A 20,328-nucleotide genomic window follows, 5' to 3' on the forward strand; every position below is an offset into this window, starting at 1 on the left:
AATGTCATGGCATGTGGAGAGCTGGCCCCAACCCCCAGCCCGGGGCAGGCAGCCTGTCCCGCTTCTTTGCACGCCCCTAGTTAGATCCCTCACCAGGAGGGGTTTCACAGGCAGGTGTGTGGTCACCCCAAGCATGTGGTGTGTAAGCCGTGTTTATAACCATAACCCTCCCTTCCCTCCTTGCTCCCCTTTGAATGGTCGCCCCCAGGTCTAAGGATGCCGCCTCTGTAGGGATGGTTCATCATCAGGAGGACAGAGCAGGAGCAAAGACCAGTCAGGGCCTGGAAATGTGCTCCAGGCTCCTTGGGCAGAGAATTTGAATTCAAACACCCGGAGCAAGTGGGGTGGTGTGGGGATGGGAGGTGCCAGTTTCCCTTGGCTCCTAGAGTCCTGGCCTTTTAAAAGTGAGGCCCAGAGCTGGGGCACCCCAGCCCAAGCCTGAGGGCAGCACTGTGCTTGTGAACCCTCCCAAGCCTGTGTGCTTACAGTCCAGCTGTGTCCTGCCTGCCCTACCTGGCCCAACACGGTGTGTTTGGGCAGGTGGGATGGGGAGTGTTTGCCTCTAGGGAGCGTTGCCTAGAAAGAGGAAGGGAAATCGATGTACCCTGAGGTCAGTTTAGAGAAAGGTGGAAGGTGGTGAGGGCTTTAGAGAGAGGGTAGCAGGGGCAATGCCTGAGGCCTACAGCCAGGGGGACAGGCTTCTGTGTGGCGAGGCCATGCGATGTCCGGACCTCCGGTCTCCAGCTCCGGTCCTGGGCCTGCCCGTTCCTGAGCCTCCGCTCTGCTCTCTACAGCAGGGAGCAGGCCCTGGCAGGCGACCGGAGGCTTTGGCAAGAGGTGGGAGGGGGGCTGGGGGTGGGAGGAGGCGCGGTACTTCTCCCCTCCACCTCTGCCTTGGGTGCCATCTCCGGTGGCAGACGTGCTTCTCTCATGACCCTGGCTCCCGCTGTGGCTGCGCTTTCCCTTCCGGTGACCTCCGGGCTTGCCCTCGGAGAGCCTGCCTGCTGCCCGTGTCACTCCAGCCTCAGGCAGTGGTGGCAACCAGCTGTTGCTGATCTCTGGGCTGCCTCACTGTCCCGCCTCACTGTCCCCTGGTTGACTTCTTAACCTTTTCTATCGCCTTGAAATCAAATCCTTGCATTAAATTCCTCCTGTTTTATGTCCTTAGAAGCTGGTTTCTGTTTTCCTGAAATCAACATGCTTGGAGTCTTATTATGTATCAGTGGATTTCATACATCATCAGTTTTACTATTTACCAGACCGAAAGTAATGCAGATAGCATTTATGCACATAGAGAGAAAACTGAGTTTCTAGGAGGCTACATACGTTTCTAAGATTCCCAGCTAATAAGTGGTAGAACAGCGAGGATTTGAATCTAAGTTTGCTTCACCTCCAAGCCCATTCGCCTTCCTGCTTGCTTGGGCAACGTGTTGGGAAACATTTGAGGCAGAGTGGGAAGCAAGTGGAAGGAGAATTTTGGGGTAAGGGTGGCTTTTGACTTTCCAAAATTACTCCAGCACCCACCTCCTCATTGCCAGGAAGGCATAAATAAGTGTAACTTTAAAATTTTTCATTTTAAGTATTTTCAGAAAATCTGAATAGAAAGCAGTCTCACGGAGTCCACCCCAGACTTCCATTCAGACTGCTGGAAACAGATTTAAATTGTTAAGCTGAATGGAGAGCTGGATGAAACACTATGATTTTTTGAGACACAGGAAGCTTGGCTGAAAGGAAATGCCTCCTCTCACGAGACAATTTTAGATTTAATCCATGTAATACCAGTGCAAATACTCCCCACCCCCCGCTTCTCTCTCTCTGTGTTTTTCCTTCACTTCTCTTTAAAACCTTAAACCAACGGCTCCTGGCTGATGCTGGTGCAATACAAGCTGGTTTGGGGTGGGAGATTTGTTCCCAAGGCAAAGAATTTGGGTCTTTTCCTAATTCACAGGAGGGGGTGAGAAAGGGAGGAGACGGTGGGAAATTAGGTTCATGGTATAATTTTCCTCTGTTCTAATAATTTTCTTATTTAATTCTTCTTAAAAATCACCTGAAATGCTTATGTGGGCCAGAATCTAGACCACAGTGTGAGGTGCCCTCTGATTTATCAGGAGTTTACTTAGCAGTCACTAAAGGTGAGCCGCAGAGTGGCCAGGCTGCAGTTACTCTGCCCTACAAACAAGCTCACACACCGCTGGCCTTTAGGAGCGCGCCAAGACGCCTGCCTGTACCCACCACTCAGCTGCCATCTTGGGAGGGAAGGCACGGTTATGGTGACTCTCAGCGTCCCAGACCAGGAGTCCTCCCAGCCCTCATCTTGATTCAGAAAATACTGCAGTCCCAGGCAGGGGAAACTGCTCCAGGTAGGATGACCCACACAGATCTCAGAGGGCGTTGTTCGGGAGGGACCTAGAAGCATCGAAAGGATATAGGAAATGCCTTCCTTACTGAGGTCTGGGGAAAGAGACTCTGTGGCTGGTCAATGTCATCTTTCTCTCCATCACTCCTTGTACTAACCCAAAAGGTAGCCAAGACCTATGGGTGGGTTGGTAAGGCTGATCAGTTTCACCTTTCACCTGGCCATGGTGGGGAGTCTGCGTGAGGTCCTTGGCCTGGAAGGGGAGGGAGAATACCAGCTCCACTTTAAGGAGAACCCTGAACATTTCTCCTGATGCTTGAGCTCTCCCCACCCCCAAATGTTTGCTGATGACCTCCTGTGTGGGAGAAGAAGGCTCTTGTCAAATTAAGCACAAGGCATTCACAGCCTATTTTGCTGTGGGCTTTGCCAAGGACAAAATCAATTCCTCAGTAATCGATAGTTGGTGGTGTTTGCAGATCCCATCCCAAACCCCATCTCAGTAAACCAGGGCACTCTGTTCAATATTTGCACCACATCCAGGTAGGGGTTAATGGAATCTAAATCTATCCTGCAGGGGATTGTCTTTTGTCATTTCTAATAAGTCACCAGAATTGGCAGATTGCAGGCCAATTTTTCAGAACAGCCAATATTTAATAGACTACCTCGGATGATTAAGTGAAATGATTTCTTGGAGTGGTCCCAGAGATAGCTCTAAAAGTTGTCTCGGCTAATTATCTCAAAACTCAAGCACAAAGTCATAATGCCACTTGCCAGTTAAGTTTGGTTTCTGCCAAGATTCGGGCCTCTTAATCTAGTATCTACATGCCCAGAAGGTCCATGATGAGGCCACAGAAAGACAGAGAGTACCTTAGGTTTACACAAAGTTCTGTGCATTTCTATCAATGACCATCAGATTCCCACAAGGACCCATGACCCTGCAGAAGATAAAAATGCCTGTCTGGGGGTTTGGGGCCATTCATTTGGCAGGTCCATTTCTACACGCTCTGATTAACTTTCCACTTTCGTCTCAACTTTTATCCCCTTCCTCTGGGTGGCTTTTGTCTATGGACCCAAGAAAACTGCTGGATGATTTAGCAAACTGTTTTTGCAGCTAAGAAAGAAGCTGCAGCTTTTGTTCGGGAAGCTAACACCTCACTGCCCGCTCCTCCCCTCCCCTGACCAATATGAAAATGTTCACATCTAAACCTGGAATAGTGGGGCAATGTTCGGCGTCTTCAAAATAAAGGCAAACCCGCGTTCCCCCCTCCACCCACAAATTACGTGTAAAGTCAGATTTCCAAACATCTGAGGACAGTGTCTGTTCGTGTCTCGGTGGAATTACTAAATTACACTTAGCTCCCTCCGACGAGGTCTTTTCCTTCCCACACCCTGGCAATTGCTTGCCAATTAATACAATCGAGTAACCACCATATGAACAACTTTTAATTTTGAGTATCAGGTTGTACATTTTCTTTGCTCTCCTCCACCCACAATTTTCTGAATTTTTAAGGACTGGGCTTTCCTCTCTCTCTCTCCTCTTCTTATGCAGCTGAAAACCAGGCATGGCTGGGGCAGTGAAAAATATTCATGGAACATCTGCTGAAGGATTTCTGCCTACTTCCTTCCTCAGTGCACTAGTCATAAAGTCAAAGCAGTAAGGTTGACACGGGCTGCAGAAAAAGCCTTACCAATCCGAGAGCTGAGCCCAGCGTTGCAGATCCGAGTGACAGTTTTCGCACTACTAGCAGGGATCTCCAGAAAACAAAGCTCTCTTGTTCAGGTAGCACAAAGCTCTGTAACCCTTACACATGCATTCCCTCTTCTGCCCAAAGCCCTACCTAAAGGCAGGTTGGCTGGAGGTGAGTCAGCAGCACCCGCCATGTGCGGTCCTCCGGAGGGATCGGCATACGCGCCTGTGTCCATTTTCATCCCAGTGACCCACTCACCTCGGGTGGTTGGAGTCAATGGTAACTCTTTCTTACTCTCTGCCACTAGCTGTGTGTGACCCTGGACAAGTCACTTAATTTCCTTCCATTGCTGTCAACTGGTGGTAGTGACGCCTATGTGACCAGGAAGCAGAGCCGATTCACTTGGATGAAATATATCACGTGGTTAGCACTCTTTGTTAGGTTTCTTCTCACTTGCAAAGTAGGGGTAATAATACTTGACGAGACTAAAATCCTACTGATTAACAGCCTCCGAAGGGTTGGGTTCTGTGGAAAGCTGCGAGGAGTGAACGTGTGTGAATTTTTCTAAAAATGTTTGATTTGGAGCTTAAAAATTCTGAAGTATAAGGTTACTAAGACATATGTAAAATTGCATTAGGCTTTCCTAAAGTTTGTGCTTTTGGAACCAAAGAGACAGTGATTGTGAAAGAGTTCTAAAATCAAATGTGATGTTTGGGAAACTCTACGGCCTGTATGTTCCTCTTGGAAGTTGGCATTGCACATTCATATCTTAAAGTCCTGAGATTTAAAAAGAGTGTTTAACTATGATTAACTCAGTGTTTGCACATTTATTTGACCACTTAATAAAAAGGACCCTTTTATTCTTGTCACACTGTTAATATCCCTGATTTGATGTAACGCTTTGAGATGTGCTAAATTACCCTACTCCCAGTGTAGGCTATTCCAAGGATTGGATGACACTAATTGCCATGATAATTTTAAAGATAGATTTTAAATTGAATTAGAAATCCAAAATGGTGTTCTGTGACTGTATATTTAGTCATCAGGAATTTTTGTTAACCTATGATTTAAAAAAATGGCCTTCTTGCAAAAGATGGGCTTGGTACCTTTGTATGCAGACACTGCAGCATCTGAGCATTTTGTTTAATCAAAAACAATGCCACTTTTATCTGTATATGGCTTTTTATGTAATCAGTCTGCTACTTTATCTAATCGATCCCGCTACTCAGGATAACAAGGCACACAGGAAAGACGTAGAGATGCCTTTATCCAGACATTCCTGGAAGTGTTCTTCTCCGCCCCAAGCTGAAGCTGCATTGGGGTGTTTGTCATCCCAGCTGGGCACACTTTATCTTCACGCTCAAGGACCGATGCCTCAGAGTTTCATGTCCAGCAGCGTAGGCAACCGTGTTTATTTATTGATTTTTAACAGTTAAAAAAAATTATTTATTAATTTGAGAGCGAGTGCACAAATGTGCGAGTGGAAGGGAGAAGGGGCAGAGGGAGAGGGAGAATCTCCAGCAGACTCCTTGCTGATCTCGGACCCCAAGGTGGGGCTCGAACTCACGACCCTGAGATCATGACCTGAGCTGAAATCAAGAGTCACACATTTAACCGGCTGAGCCACCCAGGGGCCCCCAGTGTCTACTGTTAAATGTGCTAGACACTACTTGGTGTGCTTGAATCCTCATCACAGCTTTCCCATGTAGGGCTTATTTCCTCTATCTTACATCTGAGAAGACTGAGGCTCAAAGTGGTTCGGTCAAGTTGCTTATGTCAGATGTAGAACGAGGTCTCAAAGGCCAGGTCTGCTGACTGAAAAGCTGTGGTCTTTTTAATCCTGATGTCACCTTCACACCTCTTCTCCAAGAAGTCTGGAGCTTTCCATGGCAGGATCTCATATGCCACACTTTTTCTTATCTCCATAAAACTACATCTGTCTTAGTGCTACAGACTGTATATGTCCCCAGATTCATATGTGGGAACCTAATTGCCAATGTGATGCTATTAGGAGATGGGGACTCTGAGAGATGATGAGGTTGTGAAGGTAGAGCCCTCATGAATGGGATTAGTACCCTTCTAAAAGAGGCCCCAGAGAACTCGCTCATCCTTTCTGCCATGTGAGGACAAAACAAAAAGATAGTCATCTATGAACCAGGAAGTGAGCCCTCAGTAGACGTTGAATCTGCTGGCACCTTGATCTTGAATTTCCCAGGCCCCAGAACCTTGAGAAATATATTTCAATTGTTTATAAGCCAATCTGATATTTTGTTATACAGCATGAATGGACTAATACACTTAGTAAAGGAGGAAAACCATTTCACCATTTTGATCAATGCAGAAAAAGCACTTAATAAGATTAAGCACCCATTTATGATAAAAACTCTAAGCAACTAGAAACTTCCTCAAGTTGATAAAAAGTCATTCCAAAAAACCAACAGCTAATATCATACTTAATGGTGAAAGATTAAATGCTTTCTCCCTTAAGATGAGAAACAAGGTAGGATACACGCTTTCACTTTTATTTAATATTGTACTGCCAGCTCTAACCATTGCAATTGAGCAAGAAAAATAAATAAAAGGCATAAAGATCAAGAAGGAACATGTAAAATTGTACCTTTTTGCAAATGTTACAATTGTTTATATATAAAATCCCAAGGAATCTACAATATAACTAGTGGAACTAATAAGTGAATTTAAGATTGCAGGATACGAAGATATTATAGGAAAAAACATTATATTCTTAAATACTAGCAGCAAACAAACTCTTAAAAAGCAATTCCACTTATAATACCACCACAAAACATAAAATAGTTAGAAATGAATCTGATAAAAATGTCCAAGTCTTCCATGCTGAGAACTACAAATCACTGCTGAGAGATATTAAAGAAGATAAAATTAAATGGAAAGTGATACTGTGTTCATTGATTGGAAGATTCCGTATTCTCCCTGAACTGATATATAGATTCAACGTATTTTTAATCAAAGTCTTAGGAAGAAAAAAAAATCTTGGGAAGATCTTTTGTAAAGATTGATAAGCTTGTTCTACAATGTATGTGGACTTGTGGAGCATCCAGGACAATGAAAGCTAACTTCAAAAAGAACAAAGTTGGAGCATTTACTCTACCTGGTAGCTCATGGGAGGAGATGACCCAGCCACCTGGAGTTTGAACAATAAAGAAAGAAGGTGAGACTAATCTACTCCATTCAACACTCCATTCGAAAGCTTGACTTGACATGGGGACATAGGAGGAAAAGCATGGAATTCCAGGAACAGCAAGAAGGAATGAGCGTAGGGGCCTCAGGGAGCTGAGAGGACCAGATGAGTCCAGCCTTGGACAATTTGGGCTTTGACACGGAGAGAAGGGTAGCAATGGGGGATTTAGAGCAGGGGAGTGACATAGTCAGGGGGTTTTAATAGACTGTTCTGGGCTCTTGAGGAGAGAAGGTGAAAGCAGAGGAGGCTGGTGACCCAGAAGAAAGAGGACAAGGCCTGAGTTGGACAGTGTGTTCCTCAACCTTGTCCTTGGCCCTGTCACAGTAGCCTGGGACACTAAGCTGTCTCCCAGGAGGGTGGAAATGGCAGGCCTCCTACACTTTGTCTCCACACTCACCTCTCCCGCTCAGGCTATCCATGTCCCAGTGTGTTACCGTGAGCAGTATCTGTCTGAGCTTGTCTCTGAGAGCCTCAACCTGTGCCCCGTAAAAATGTGTGTGGTTTTGGATTAGGCCTCCCCTCAGCTTTTGCCCCAATGAGTTGGAATTGCTTTCTGGCCTTTGAGTTTTGGAACACTGAGGCAAATGAGAGTAAAATTAGGAAATATTGGACATGTGAAAAATCAAACAACATCTAGGGCTAGGATGTCCCTAGGCAGTTGTAGGCTCCAATGCAATCACACCGTTCAGTTAGGTTGAGCATGATAAAGCCTCCAGGAGAGAGGTCCTTGAGGCCTCCACAATGGAATGGAAGAGGAAGGCAGTAGTATAGGTCCCCTCTCCTGCATGAAGTCAGCTGTCCCACCCCAAGAGACTCGTGCTTAGTGGTTTTCAACTGAGGGTGACTTCGCCCTCCAAGAAACATTTGTGAATTTCTAGAGACATTTCTTTGCTATGACTAGGGGTGCTACCAGCATCTGGTGGATAGAGGCCAGGAATGCCACTAAATATCCTACAATACACAGGACATCACCCCACACCAAAGAATTACCTAGCCCCAAATGTTCATCATGCCAAGGTTGAGCAATCCTGGGCTAGTAAGAAAGCTGGGTGCAAATTCCAGCTGTCATTTATAGCTGTGTGACACTGGGCAAGTCACTTACTTCTCTGTGTTTGTTTCCACATCTGTAAAATGAGGGTGATAACAACAGTCAGTACCCCATAAGGCTGTTGTGAGCATTAAATGGGTTCATAGTATGTCTAGTGTTCAGATCAGTGACCAGGCCACAGGGAAACCCTATCTAGGACTTTGTACTGGACAAGCCCTCATTAGAATCACTCAGATGGTCATCACCCAGAAGAGTCATAGCTCTTCCCCCAAGCACTACCCCATCCCCAGATAAATCCTCTCTTCTCTGGGCTACACATGTCCCTTCTCTTCAACTGACTCAGCTCCTGGATACTTTACCCTGCTGGTCTCTTTTCTGGAAGGATTCTAATACATGGGTATTAAAAGTAAGCCTCCCACAACTTGATGTCCTGAAAGTACAGAGGCCACACTGTTACCTTACTCTGCTAGAGGAACCCTTTGATGGCTGTGTCTAGGTGGGGTTGGCTTTTACTAAAGGGGCTTTGTGCTGCAGTTGGCTGCTTCTACTCTGACCAACTGGGATTTCCCTGCCATTCTTCCACAGAGGAGGAGTCCCAAGGTGGAGAATGTTCTGGGCAGAAATCACAGAGAACAGGGCTCTCCCATGACAAATGCTGTATCTAAAAAGAGTTTCCCACTTGGCCTGAAAATTCAGTAGAACAAAACTCTGCTTCCTTTGAGGTTATATGCAGTGTTGCTGAACTGGAAAGAACCTCACAGAAAAGCCATGTCACCAAGAAGGAGACCCTGACACCTGCATGCCTTATTCCTCCCCTCCTCTCTCCTCCCCTCCTAGGTTGGGTCCTTGGTCTGCTTTACTGTTTTTATCATTTCCTAACACCTCAGAGAATAGCCTTTTCTAGAAACAGGAGCTCATAAAAGATTTCCCTCTGTCTAATAGCATTATCTCCCAGCAGGCGAGAGAGCAGCTGTTTGACACAGAGATAGCAGACCCTGCTATTGCAAATAGCAGGAGCAAGTTCACTTTCAAACTTTCTGAAGTCTTGGGGGAGCCCACCTAAGCGTTCATCCCATAGGCTTCTGAGAGGGTCTGTTAAACTGTCATGGCTTCATTTTGGTCCAATTAACCTCGCACTGGGCTAACTGCTGCCCTTCACTGTGTGTGGGCAGCTACCACTGATTGCAGGTGCGGTGGTGGGCAGGGAACAATGGACCCTCACTGGTGTGTTACAGGAGAAAATGTTACCCACGTCCTCCAAGCGCGAGGGAACAAACAACCCGGCTGAGGCATGCTGCTCAGAAGGGCCCGGTCCACCCAGAAGTCTTCATCAAAGCCACATCAAGTGAAAACTTTGAACGTGAATGAGATTTGCTAGCTTGTTTTATGTTGTTGGTTGCCTTCTAATTACGGAATATTTTGAATGGCTGTTAATTTCGGCTCCCTGTGATCAGGGAAAGTCTGAACCAGTTTCTTTTGTCCAAAGAAGTCTTTTTTAAAAACCCAGTTTTCTTTGGGTATCTTCTACTCTAAACCCATGCTCTCTGTGTAAGGCTGCCCCAGCCCCCGCCCCCCCCCCTACCCTCCCCGCCAGCCAGGCCCACAGCTTTTCTGTGGGAGACCCAGAGCCTGTCGTTTCCTTTCTCACTCAGCGTCCTTTTGTGGTATCCTCCACATCCAGGATGAAGCTCTTCTTCGCACACGTCTGAATGGTGGTTTTTAACTTGAGGGCTCTGGTTTGTAAGTGGATGACGGGAAATGGCAATTTAGAAGCATCAACGGGGAGCTGAGAGCCTTTGACCCAGCTATTCATATTATAGTTGGGGAATCAGGACCCAGATTCCAAGCTGGGTTCTGCAGGACCCTGGGGATCTCGGGAGGTTAAGGGAAAGGAGATGGTAAGAGAGGCTGAGCAAATCCCAGCCCCCCTTCCTTTTCAACCGAGCACCTCCACTTTGATTTTTAATTTTTCAAGTTTAACATTTATTTAGAAAAAGGCAATGATCATAAAGGTACAGGTCAGTGAGGTTTTACAAACTGCGCACACCTGCGGAACCAGCACAGCTCCAGAAATAGAACATCTCCGGGCCCCCAGGAGCCCCCATGCTCCTTTTCAACTGCCTCTGAAAGGGGAGCCCCTCTCCTGACTTCTCATAGTATCTCATTGATGTATTTTATATATCAGGGCCCTGCAGAGATTTTTTTTTTCACTTTTTATTTTAAAATAATTACAGATTCACAGGACGTTACAAGGAGAATACAGTGAGGCATTCTTTTTAGATGTTCAAACAATTCTTTTTTAAAATAGAAGTTTAAAAACCAGTGGTGCCATAGAAGCAAATGGATGGGTTTTGGAGTCAGGCCTCATGGGATTGAATCCGAATTCTTTTCCTTACCAGCATGTGACCCAGTGTGTCCCTCAATAGTCCTGAGCTGCAGAGAAGGTTCATTCTACTTTCCTGCTGTGGGGAGGGTCCGGACCAGGGTGGGACAGTGTGTGAGCGTGTAAAGGATAGGGCACGGCGGGAAGGCAAGGCCTCTCCGCGGCTCTGAGTGCAGAGCTGGCTAGAGCACGGTGCCCAGCAGTAGCTTTGTTGGGTTTCCAGTCAGGTATCACTGAGCACTCAGGACCCCGGCTCTTCAGCCTTCCTCGGCCTTCCACACATGCAGCAGCGTCTCCCTGGAGCTATTTGGACAAGTGGGGTGTGGGGGAGTTGCAGCCTGGGCAGGAAGGCTGGGAAGGGCCGGCCAGGCAGGCCCAGGAGGCGTGTCCCTCTCAGACTACTCAGGCCGGGCCTACCCTCGGTCCCTCAGCTTTGGGCTGGCCACTGCGATATCAGCCCTGTTCACGTGCCACCTGGAATGGCCACCCACCCCCGCCCCCATTCAGTAGGGTGTGCCTCCCTGCTCATTAAAGGAGAATTCCCACTGTGGATGAGTGACAAAAGACAGCCTCAAGGAGTGCCCTTACTAAATCCGAAGGAATCTGACCTCTCATTATCGGGAGGGGAGCTGAGGGCGACTCTTGGCCTCCTGGCCCTGAGTCATCCCAGGGAAGACAAGACAAGCCCACATGACCCATCTCAGAGGCCTGAACCCGGGCAGACAGGTGCCTGGAGCCACCCAAGAGATAAAATCTGGGCTGGCCGGATCCACCAGTGGCTAACAATGGACAAAGTCTGTCCGCTTTGCCCACCTCGGGCATTACCGGCCACACCTCCAGACCAGAAAAGGGGATGCATATAGAGCAAGCACTTTGTTCCTCCGGGAGCCTGCCATCTTTCTGGCTTCAAAACGTGGCACCTACCAGTGTCCCCTCTGGAGACCAGCACGAGGCCCAGGCTGCCTTTGAGACAGCTACGCAATTCTGGGAAAAAGCCCCTGCCTCTTTCCTTCCTTGGCAGTTAAGCTTTCCAGGACATCTTAGGGTGCAGTGTTAAGCCTAAAGTCGGGGGGCTTTGGGGCAAAAGGAGTGAGGATGTTGATGGTGATGATGAGAGTGATAGCGATAATAGGATGGTTGGGGAGCTGGCGAGCAACATAGGAGAGGGGCCTGGTCCTGGGAAGTAGCCTCAGGTGGCCCGGACGCCCAGCTATAATGACAGGTATTGCTTATTAGATGTCTGTATGAACCATGCATCGCTCTGAGAGCTTTGCATGCATGGTGTCATTTAATCCAGTAACCCTATGGAGGTCATTATCATAATTATGATGTCCTTTAAGTGACTTGCCGAAGGTCATGTAGCTGGTGAGTGGCAGGGGCAGAACATGACTGAAGTCCCCTTCTTCCTTCTCCCTCCTGGCCCCTTATCCACCACACAGAGACTCTCAACCTTCTTAAATTTTTCTTCTTGGAAAGTGTTTATTCTTAACTGCCGGCTACCCCTGTTGCAAGTGACTGACACCTGTCAAAGCGTAAGGTGTTACTCCCCTCAGGGGTGTCCTGTTTCAGTAAGAGCCTGGGTGATACAGCAGCGACCAACGTTTCTGTAGAGCTGTGGTTCTCAAGGTGAGGCTGCGGGCGCTGTGGTTTGCAGACACCGTTCACGTACATGATTTCCTTGCTTTATTGCAGCACTTCTCTGACGTCAGAGGGTGTTGGAACCGCCCGGGGGACTTGTGCCAACACAGATTGCTTGCCCACAACCCAGAGTTTCTGATTCTGAAGGCCTGGGGTGGGAGGGCCTGAGCATTTGCATTTTAAACGATTTCCCAGGTGGGGCTGATGCTGCCATTCTGGGGACCACACTTGGAGAACCACTGCCTTGCAGCAATCCTGTAAGATGAGAAGAGCAGGCATCATTGTTTCCATCTTTTAGATGAACACGTTGATGTGCAGGGAGGTTAGGGGACTTGTGATCGGGTGACAGAGTCATCAAAAAGCATGGGAGGGCCTTTAACCCACATATACATATACCTGTATATGTGACATCTTGTACCCCTCAGCACTACTTCTCCACAGGGCTGTGCGGGGCTGAGATGTCTGCAGTGATGATCCCTCCAAATTATAGGAGCCTCTCCTGGGTCGTCTGGGGGACCACAAGAACTGAGTGCCCCTGGCTCTTCAGGGCCCGCAGCTGCATCGGAGTCTGCGAAGGCATCGTCCCTGGTGAGGGGGACCTGGGCAGGAAGAGCCAGACTTCAAAGTCCACATCCACAGGCGTGCAGACGTGTCACATGCATCCACACCTTTACCTCGTCTTTTCTCTAACAGCTGACAGCAAGACCGGGCCAGCAGGACACGAGCCTTGTCTCAAGTGGAGAAGGCAAGGGTCTCAGACGGCTGCCACGCCCAGAGCGGCTTTCAAGGCTTTCGAGACTTGTTCCTGGCAGAGCTTTGGGTAAGTATGAGTCTGATGGTCCAGAAGTGGCTGCACGAGCCCTGCGGTTATGAGCAGTGCTGTTTCCCACAATGTGTCCGGTGCCCAGGCGCCGTCCGCTAATGGTGGTACTAAGGCCAAATGCAGAAACAAACGCAGACCCACACGTTTAACCCCGCACGAGCGATTTCGTTTCAGCAAGGCCAGACATAACCTAAGAGCCATAACGTTTAAGAAGTTTCGATTACATTTCAAATCTAGCTTATATTTAGTTTGGGCACAGTCAAGAAACATAGTGAAAATAATTTAAATCGACACTAAGAGGCTTGAGAGTTTGCTGTTGTTGTTTGTTTAAACAGAGAGACATACTTTTTACGCTTAAGAAATGTGCCATTCAGGGACGCCTGGGTGGCTCAGTCGGTTAAGCATCTGTCTTCGGCTCAGATCATGATCCTGGGGTCCTAGGATTGAGCCCCATGTTGGGCTCCCTGCTCAGTGGAGAGTCTGTTTCTCCCTCTTCCTCTGTCCCTCCCCCTCCCCTGCTCATGTTCTCTCTCTCTACAAAAAAAAAAAAAAAAAAAAAGGAAATGCTCTATACATACTTCCCCTTTAAGGCCCTGATAACTGTGTGTTGGGATCTTTAGAAATGGAGAAGGCAAATCCCGAGTGCCATGGCTTTTCTTCGAGAGGTGAAATTGAGTTACAAGAACATGATGAGAAGCTTTGATGAATGGAACCAAAAAACATAAGTCATAATAAATGAGAGTAAAAAGGTACCAAAAGAGAAAGAAAGAAATGTTTCCACAGAGCAGCCCGTGGCCTGGCAGGGTGAAGGGTTACCGGCCCCCCAGGGGCCGGGGTCAGGAGTATTACAGCTGGATGTCAAGGAGAAACTCAGCAAGTCTTGCTGGCCCGGTGGAAAGAGCATTAGATCTAATAATGGCATGTTTGCATGGTAGCCTCTGCTCTATCATTTCCTAGTCATGTGTCTTAGGACAGCTCATAGAGCTTCTGGGCCTCAGTTTTACGATCTATAAAATGGGGATTATACTCCATAAAGTGCTTCTCCACTTTTAAATGAGATCATGTAGATGAAAGCCTGACTTATCTGTGAAGTGTCATACAATGTTCATCTTCATTGTTTTCTCCCCCCAGCTTTATTGAGATATAATTGATGTATAACACCGTCTAAGTTTAAGGTGTACAAAACAGTACTGATTGTATACACAGTGTGTGTATATGCACATGTATATTGCAAAATGATCACCACCGTATGGCTAGTTAAAACACCCATCATGGGGCACCTGGGTGGCTCAGTTGGTTAAGCGTCTGTCTTTGGCTCAGGTCATGATCCCGGGGTCCTGGGATGGAGCCCCACGTTGGGCTCCCAGCTCAGTGGGGAGTCTGCTTCTCTCTCTCACTCTTCCTCAGTGCTTTCTCTCTCAAATAAATAAATAAACCCTTAAAAAAAATAAAGAATAAATAACACATCCATCACGTTACACAGTTACAACTTTTTGCATGTGTGGCAAGAACTTTTAAAATCTACTCTCTGAGCAACTTTCAAATATATGATAAAGTACTATTAACTATAGTCCCCATGCGGTACATTACATTCCCAGAACTTACTCATCTTATAACCGGAAGTCTGTATTTTTTGACCACCTTCATCCATTTCCCCACCCCCACCCTTGGCAACCACCAATCTGTTCTCTGTTTCTGTGAGTTTGGTGTTTTTGATTCCACTTAAGTGAGATCATACAGAATTTGTCTTTCTCCCTCTGTATTATTTTATTTGTCCATTTTAAAAGCTTTTGTTGGCTGCCCCACCAGCTTCTGTACTTCTGCTCTTCTCTCTCACTGCCCTTCCACCACACTCACAGAGCAGGACCAACCACTCGGTCCCTACAGCCATGAGGGGTCAGTTCTATGGAAGCCACTTTCCAGGGCTCTCCAAGGGAGGGTAGATTTTATCTTGCTAGACCTGGGCGGGGCCTTGGCAGTCTTCTGGTCCGATACCTCCTGTGAGAGATGAGGAAGTGAAACCAGAGACCCTGGACGTGACCTTCTAAATGCCACAAGGGAGTTAGTGGCAAGCCAGGAATGTACTCTCTGGGATTCTTTTTCAATAAATTCTTTTCCCCATTCTTCCTGTTATACACAAGAATGGAAAAAGGTGCCACATTTTCTGGGGGCTCAAGATCCCTTTGTCAGAGATTGAAGTGCACAGAAAAACCAGAGAACCCTGTCTGGCAGGATGGAAGATGCCTGTCAGGACTCATGTTGTGTCCAAGAATGGAGGGCAAGATGGCAGAGGGTAGACGGGAATGAGCCACTGGAACTGTTCCAAGTCCTTAGAAGCTTCAGAATGAAGACTGAGGTATTTCTGTTAAGGATATTCTGAGAAGGGGCCCCTGGATAGCTCAGTCAGTTGAGTGACGGGTTCTGGGTTTCCGCTCAGGTCCTTATCTCATGGGTCGTGACATTGAGCCCCATGGTGGGCTCTGCGCTCCGAGGGGAATCTGCTTGGGGATTCTCTCCTTCTGCTCCTCCCTGACTCACTCATGTGTGTGCTCTCTCTCTCTCCCAAATAAATAAATCTTTTTTTTTTTTTTTTTTAAGGATATGCTGAAAAGACTGTCCTTCTCTTGGTAGAAAAGCTCATTTTTTTCTTCTATTTATATCCATTAAAAGGTAATTTCAGAGGATCACTTGTGGGGAGGAGGGGAGGCCTTCCAGAAGAAGGGCCTGTGAGGAGCAACAAAGAGTGAGTCATTCTAGAAAATCTGAGGGGCCGAGGGTGGGGGGAGGGGCCAAGGATCTGAAACCGGAAAGGTTGGCCCTCCTTAGTCACAGGATGTGTCAGTCATTTCAGCTTGGTACATGGCAGTGAACCTACAAGAACTTTTCTTTCACACTGGAATCAGGAACCTAAGCCTTAGGATGTAGTGAATTTAAGTAAAAATTCTTTGGCTGGAAATTGAAAGAAAAGTGAGTTAAAAGGATAATCACGTTTAGAATATGTAGAATCCAGAGAAGGTAGGCCAGGCATTAACTTATGAGAGAAGGATTTAATTTTTTTTTTTTTGAATTTGTAAACCATTCTATCAGAAATCCGTGTGTGGTGCACGCTGCTGTGTGAAATGTTGTAATGGTAAATAGTTTTAGCTAGCCAAAGATGGAGATATTTATCAGAAACACAAAAACTGTCTAAAGCACTTTTTGAGACCATACAGTTGGAAGCCTAGAGTTGGGTTGTAATCAGAGGGGGCCAAGTCAAGAGATTATTGGTATTTAGAAGACTCTCCAGAACTACGGGATATATTAAATATAAAACATGTCTCAATTCTGGATGTAGATTTATGGGCCCAGGGGTGACTCTTAACTTCATTCCAGCTGATTTCCGATACACGTGAGGCATAGAGTTTGGCTCATAGCGGACAATTCAAGTACTGTTTGTTCTTCAATGTATCTTCAAGCTTCTGGAACTATCCTGTCATCTAGGTGGTCAATGTAATGAAACTGAGTTATCCTCATGGGGCAGATGCTTGATCATCCAGCCACACCCCAAGTATAAAGGCAGGGAGAGAAACTTACGCATGATTCACACCACTTATCTATGACTCTTTTCTTAAATTGTGCCTTTATTTCCACTAAATAGCTCTGCAGTGGCTCAAATCTGTCACTCTGTGGCACCCAAAGCAGTTCAGGCATGGAAAAGAAAGGCTGTTTCTGTTTACTTTTCAAACCACATGCCCACGTGAATCGGGAAGCCTGTTTATTTCCATGTTCACATGAGAAATGCTCTCCTTCCCCTGGCGGCCTCAGCTCCACATGTTCGGGTCGTCTGTATCATGGTACGCAGGTGCAAGCACGTGAGTCTCATCAGAGCATGTTAATGCCAACAAGACCTGGCTCTGAGGAAGCCGCTTAGGAAATCTCTCCAAGTTTCTACAACCCAGCCATTTGCCTGCATTAAAACAGCCTGGACGTGCATAGTCCTCTTCAACATCTTCCAAGTGTCCCCTAAGCGGCTGCCGTGGAGGCCATGAGTCCGGAGGAAACTCACCGCCTTCATCGCCTCCATAACCCTTCCTACCAGCGAGGAGCCTGCCCCTCCAGGTCTCCAAGTCTTCTGTGAGGCTCTTCGGGAAGTGGGCACAGCTGCCCTCTCCATTAACTTGAATCAGCTGTTCCTTCTGCATCAGGTGAACTCCCTTTTCACGTTGAGACCAAATGACTCAATTTCTCGTAGGCAGGGAGTTAGTCCCTGACTAATTTGTATGCACTAATTTGGTAAATGCGAAGATTTGCTAAAAACCTCAGGACTGACACACCCTGGCAGACGATGGGGGCAAGAAGGCCAAATGCCGATCTGATGGATGCCCCTTAAGAGGCAAAGAAGCCAAGCTTTACTGCAAGGTGGATGCAGCCTTTATAACTGGCTGATGACTGTGTCTCCCTCTGAGCACCCAGGGTATGGGACAGGGTGGGACAGAAATGACAGGTAAGTTCATCTCATAGGCCATATCTCAAGAGCCGCTAATGGCCACTTGAGCAACTTCTGAAGAGGGATTGTGGGGCTTCGTCCAGGCTCCCAGGAAACAGATCTGTGATTGTCTGGTTGGGTCTGCTGTGGGCTCAGGGTGAAGGAGCAAGAGTGTCGGGCATCCTGGGTAGGTTACCTTACACAATAGGCAAGAATGTTCCTGATCAATTTTTCCATCAGGGAAGCCAGATCAAATTTAACTTGGCCTCCAACCTCCACAGGTTGGCCCAACATCCAACACCCCTGAAAGAAGCTCCTTGAGGCTGCCTCGAAAAGAAGTCAGGCTCCAATCGGGGACGCGCCTTGGAGAGCTGAGGAGATTCCTTAAGCTGTTGTGGCTTCCACAAGCTTGCTACTTGGGGCACCCACCGTCCATTTCTACAGTGGGATTGGCAGTAAGTGCTTTAACTCGATGGGGAATTGATTACTAATTTGCTTGTTTGGAGGAATGAGGCAGAAGGGAGGAGCTGAGGAGACCATGCCTTACTCAGAAGCTGGTCATGGGGGAAGAAAAGTGCTCTTTGTCCCGTGGCAGCTCTGGAACGGAAAGAAAAGCAGGTCAAACGCCTGGGGCCTGTGTACATGCTGCCCTCTCCCACCCCCGACGGACAGGTGATGGAGGGGGTGGGCAGGAGAGAGGGAGGTGACAGGAGACTGGACAGGTGGGAGTCCTGTGTGATTTTTTTTTTTTCTTTTAACTGCATTGACCATGGCTTCTAACTTTGATAAGGCGCCGATTAATGGGAAATATTGATAATTTGAGTATATATGTGGCAATAAAGGGAGCTGACTCACAGTTTTGGGCAAAGAGGACATCCACGTAGGTATGAAAGTATCCGCTTCGCGTATAAAGACTTTGCTTTTCCTTCTGTAGAAATAACTCCTAATTCTATAAATCTATAAATCTATGGAAATGAACTATAACATGCTAAAGGATTTTCTTCTGGTTTATTTTTTGTTTGTGACTATTGTGGCAGCTAAACTGATTTCTAATTTCTAAATCGCAAAAGTGTCTATCCCTATCAAACTCCCTTTTTTCCCCCCACCATTCTATATTCCTTCAAAGACACTGGGGACATTGCCCAATTAAGTCTTCAGGATAAATTCCTTCCATGGCCCCAATATGCTTTAAAGAATGAGGAGAAACAAAATATGCTCATTTTCCTTGGAAAATTAGCTGGGGCTATTTTATGAATTGAAACTCTTAAAATTAAATCATTTCATTTGAAAGAAGCCAGAACACATATTCATTCTCGATGCTTCCTGCCTCTTGGTGGGATGGTAGACGTTTCCAGAAAACTGCCTTGCCAAAGTTCCACAAGTCTGGTCTTTAAACCTGTTTTCCAAGCCTGCCCTCCAGTTGTTTGTGGAGAAACATGCCTTTCATGGTAAATGGAAACATACCCAGTGTCAAGTTCCATGCTCTTAGTTCTAAAATTAGAAAGTATTGCGGGGAGGGGTGGTGTGGTGACGAGTGTAGGACTGATGGTAGTTACTCGGAAAGAAACTCAAATTAGATGGGATTGTACAGATTTTGTAATATGTGTTTTCTTTTATTTTTCTCATAAAAGTCAGAGACTTTCGTAAGAAGAGCAAAGGGGGGATGTGCTCTCAGGGAGAGAGTGAGGAGAGAGCTACGGTCCTTCATTTACAGTTTATGTTAAAATAGGAAGCTCTGCCCCCTGCCCCAATTCCTCCCACCCCCTCAATACTGTAGTTCTCTATTTTCTCTTTATTTTTCTTCTAAAAGCAAAGAGCAATGGATGGATAGATGGACAGCCAGACAGATAGGTGTGTGTGTGTGTGTGTGTGTGTGTGTGTGTGTGTGTGTGTGTGTTTAACCTTGGGAAATTTCTAAAAATTTGCTGTTCTGCCTCTGAATTTTCTCTGACGGTCTTCTCCTGTCTTCTTTGCCCCAGTGCACCTGTCCCCAGGACACTGGGTGTCTTGACCTTTCTGAGTTTCTGAGCAAAACTATGATGGTGAGTGTCCCAGCTACCAGAGCCAGAGGTGAGATAGGAGAGAAGAAGGGGCTGGTGTCCAGGAACGTCCTCCTGCTGGGGCTAATACATGGTTTTCTTTTCCCTTTGGCTCTACCAGGAGGGGAGGAAGTAAGTAGGATAGGTCCTTGCCCTCAGTCCCAGGTAACATGATCAGTTTAGCCTGCCAATCAAATCAGAGTTCTGCCAGACCCATTCTATGCCTGCTGGTTTGTTCACTTCCTCCTTTGTTTAGGTCTTAGGTCCTTTTATCTAAATGTGAGCTCTCCTCTTCATGTCTGCCATGATTAGACAGCCTTCTGGAGCACAGGGACTTGGCTTTATTTCTCCAAGTCTGTCTTCAGGGTTTGATGCAGTGGCCAGTACATAATGAGATTTCAACAAACATTTGTTTTGTTTATGAAACAAATACTTATTTATGAAAGAGAGAGAGAGAGAGAGAGAAGGAGCAGAGGGGAGGGGCAGAGGGAGAGGGAGAAGCAGACTCCCCCTGAGCAGGGAGCCCAATGTGGGCCTCAATCCCAGGACGCTGGGATCATGACCTGAGCCAAAGGCAGACGCTTAATGACTGAGCCGCCCAGGCGCCCCTCACCAAGCATCTGAATGAGCACATTCTCTTTAGCACAATTACTGATGCCCAGTATGTACAA

General features: G+C 46.9%; 1 long non-coding RNA gene across 1 annotated transcript in view; it reads left to right on the forward strand.

The window, feature by feature from the left end:
- Positions 1–11,677: 11,677 nt before the first annotated feature.
- LOC121102258 overlaps positions 11,678–20,328 on the forward strand; it is a 94,872-nt gene continuing 86,221 nt past the window's right edge. Inside the window, exons 1-2 of the long non-coding RNA XR_005834310.1 lie at positions 11,678–13,150; positions 17,900–18,073. This is a non-coding gene — a long non-coding RNA (uncharacterized LOC121102258). The remainder of the gene's footprint in view (positions 13,151–17,899; positions 18,074–20,328) is intronic.

This window comes from Ursus maritimus, unplaced genomic scaffold (assembly GCF_017311325.1).
Source record: "Ursus maritimus isolate PB19 unplaced genomic scaffold, ASM1731132v1 scaffold_13, whole genome shotgun sequence".
In the NCBI taxonomy this organism is placed as follows: Eukaryota; Metazoa; Chordata; class Mammalia; order Carnivora; family Ursidae; genus Ursus; species Ursus maritimus.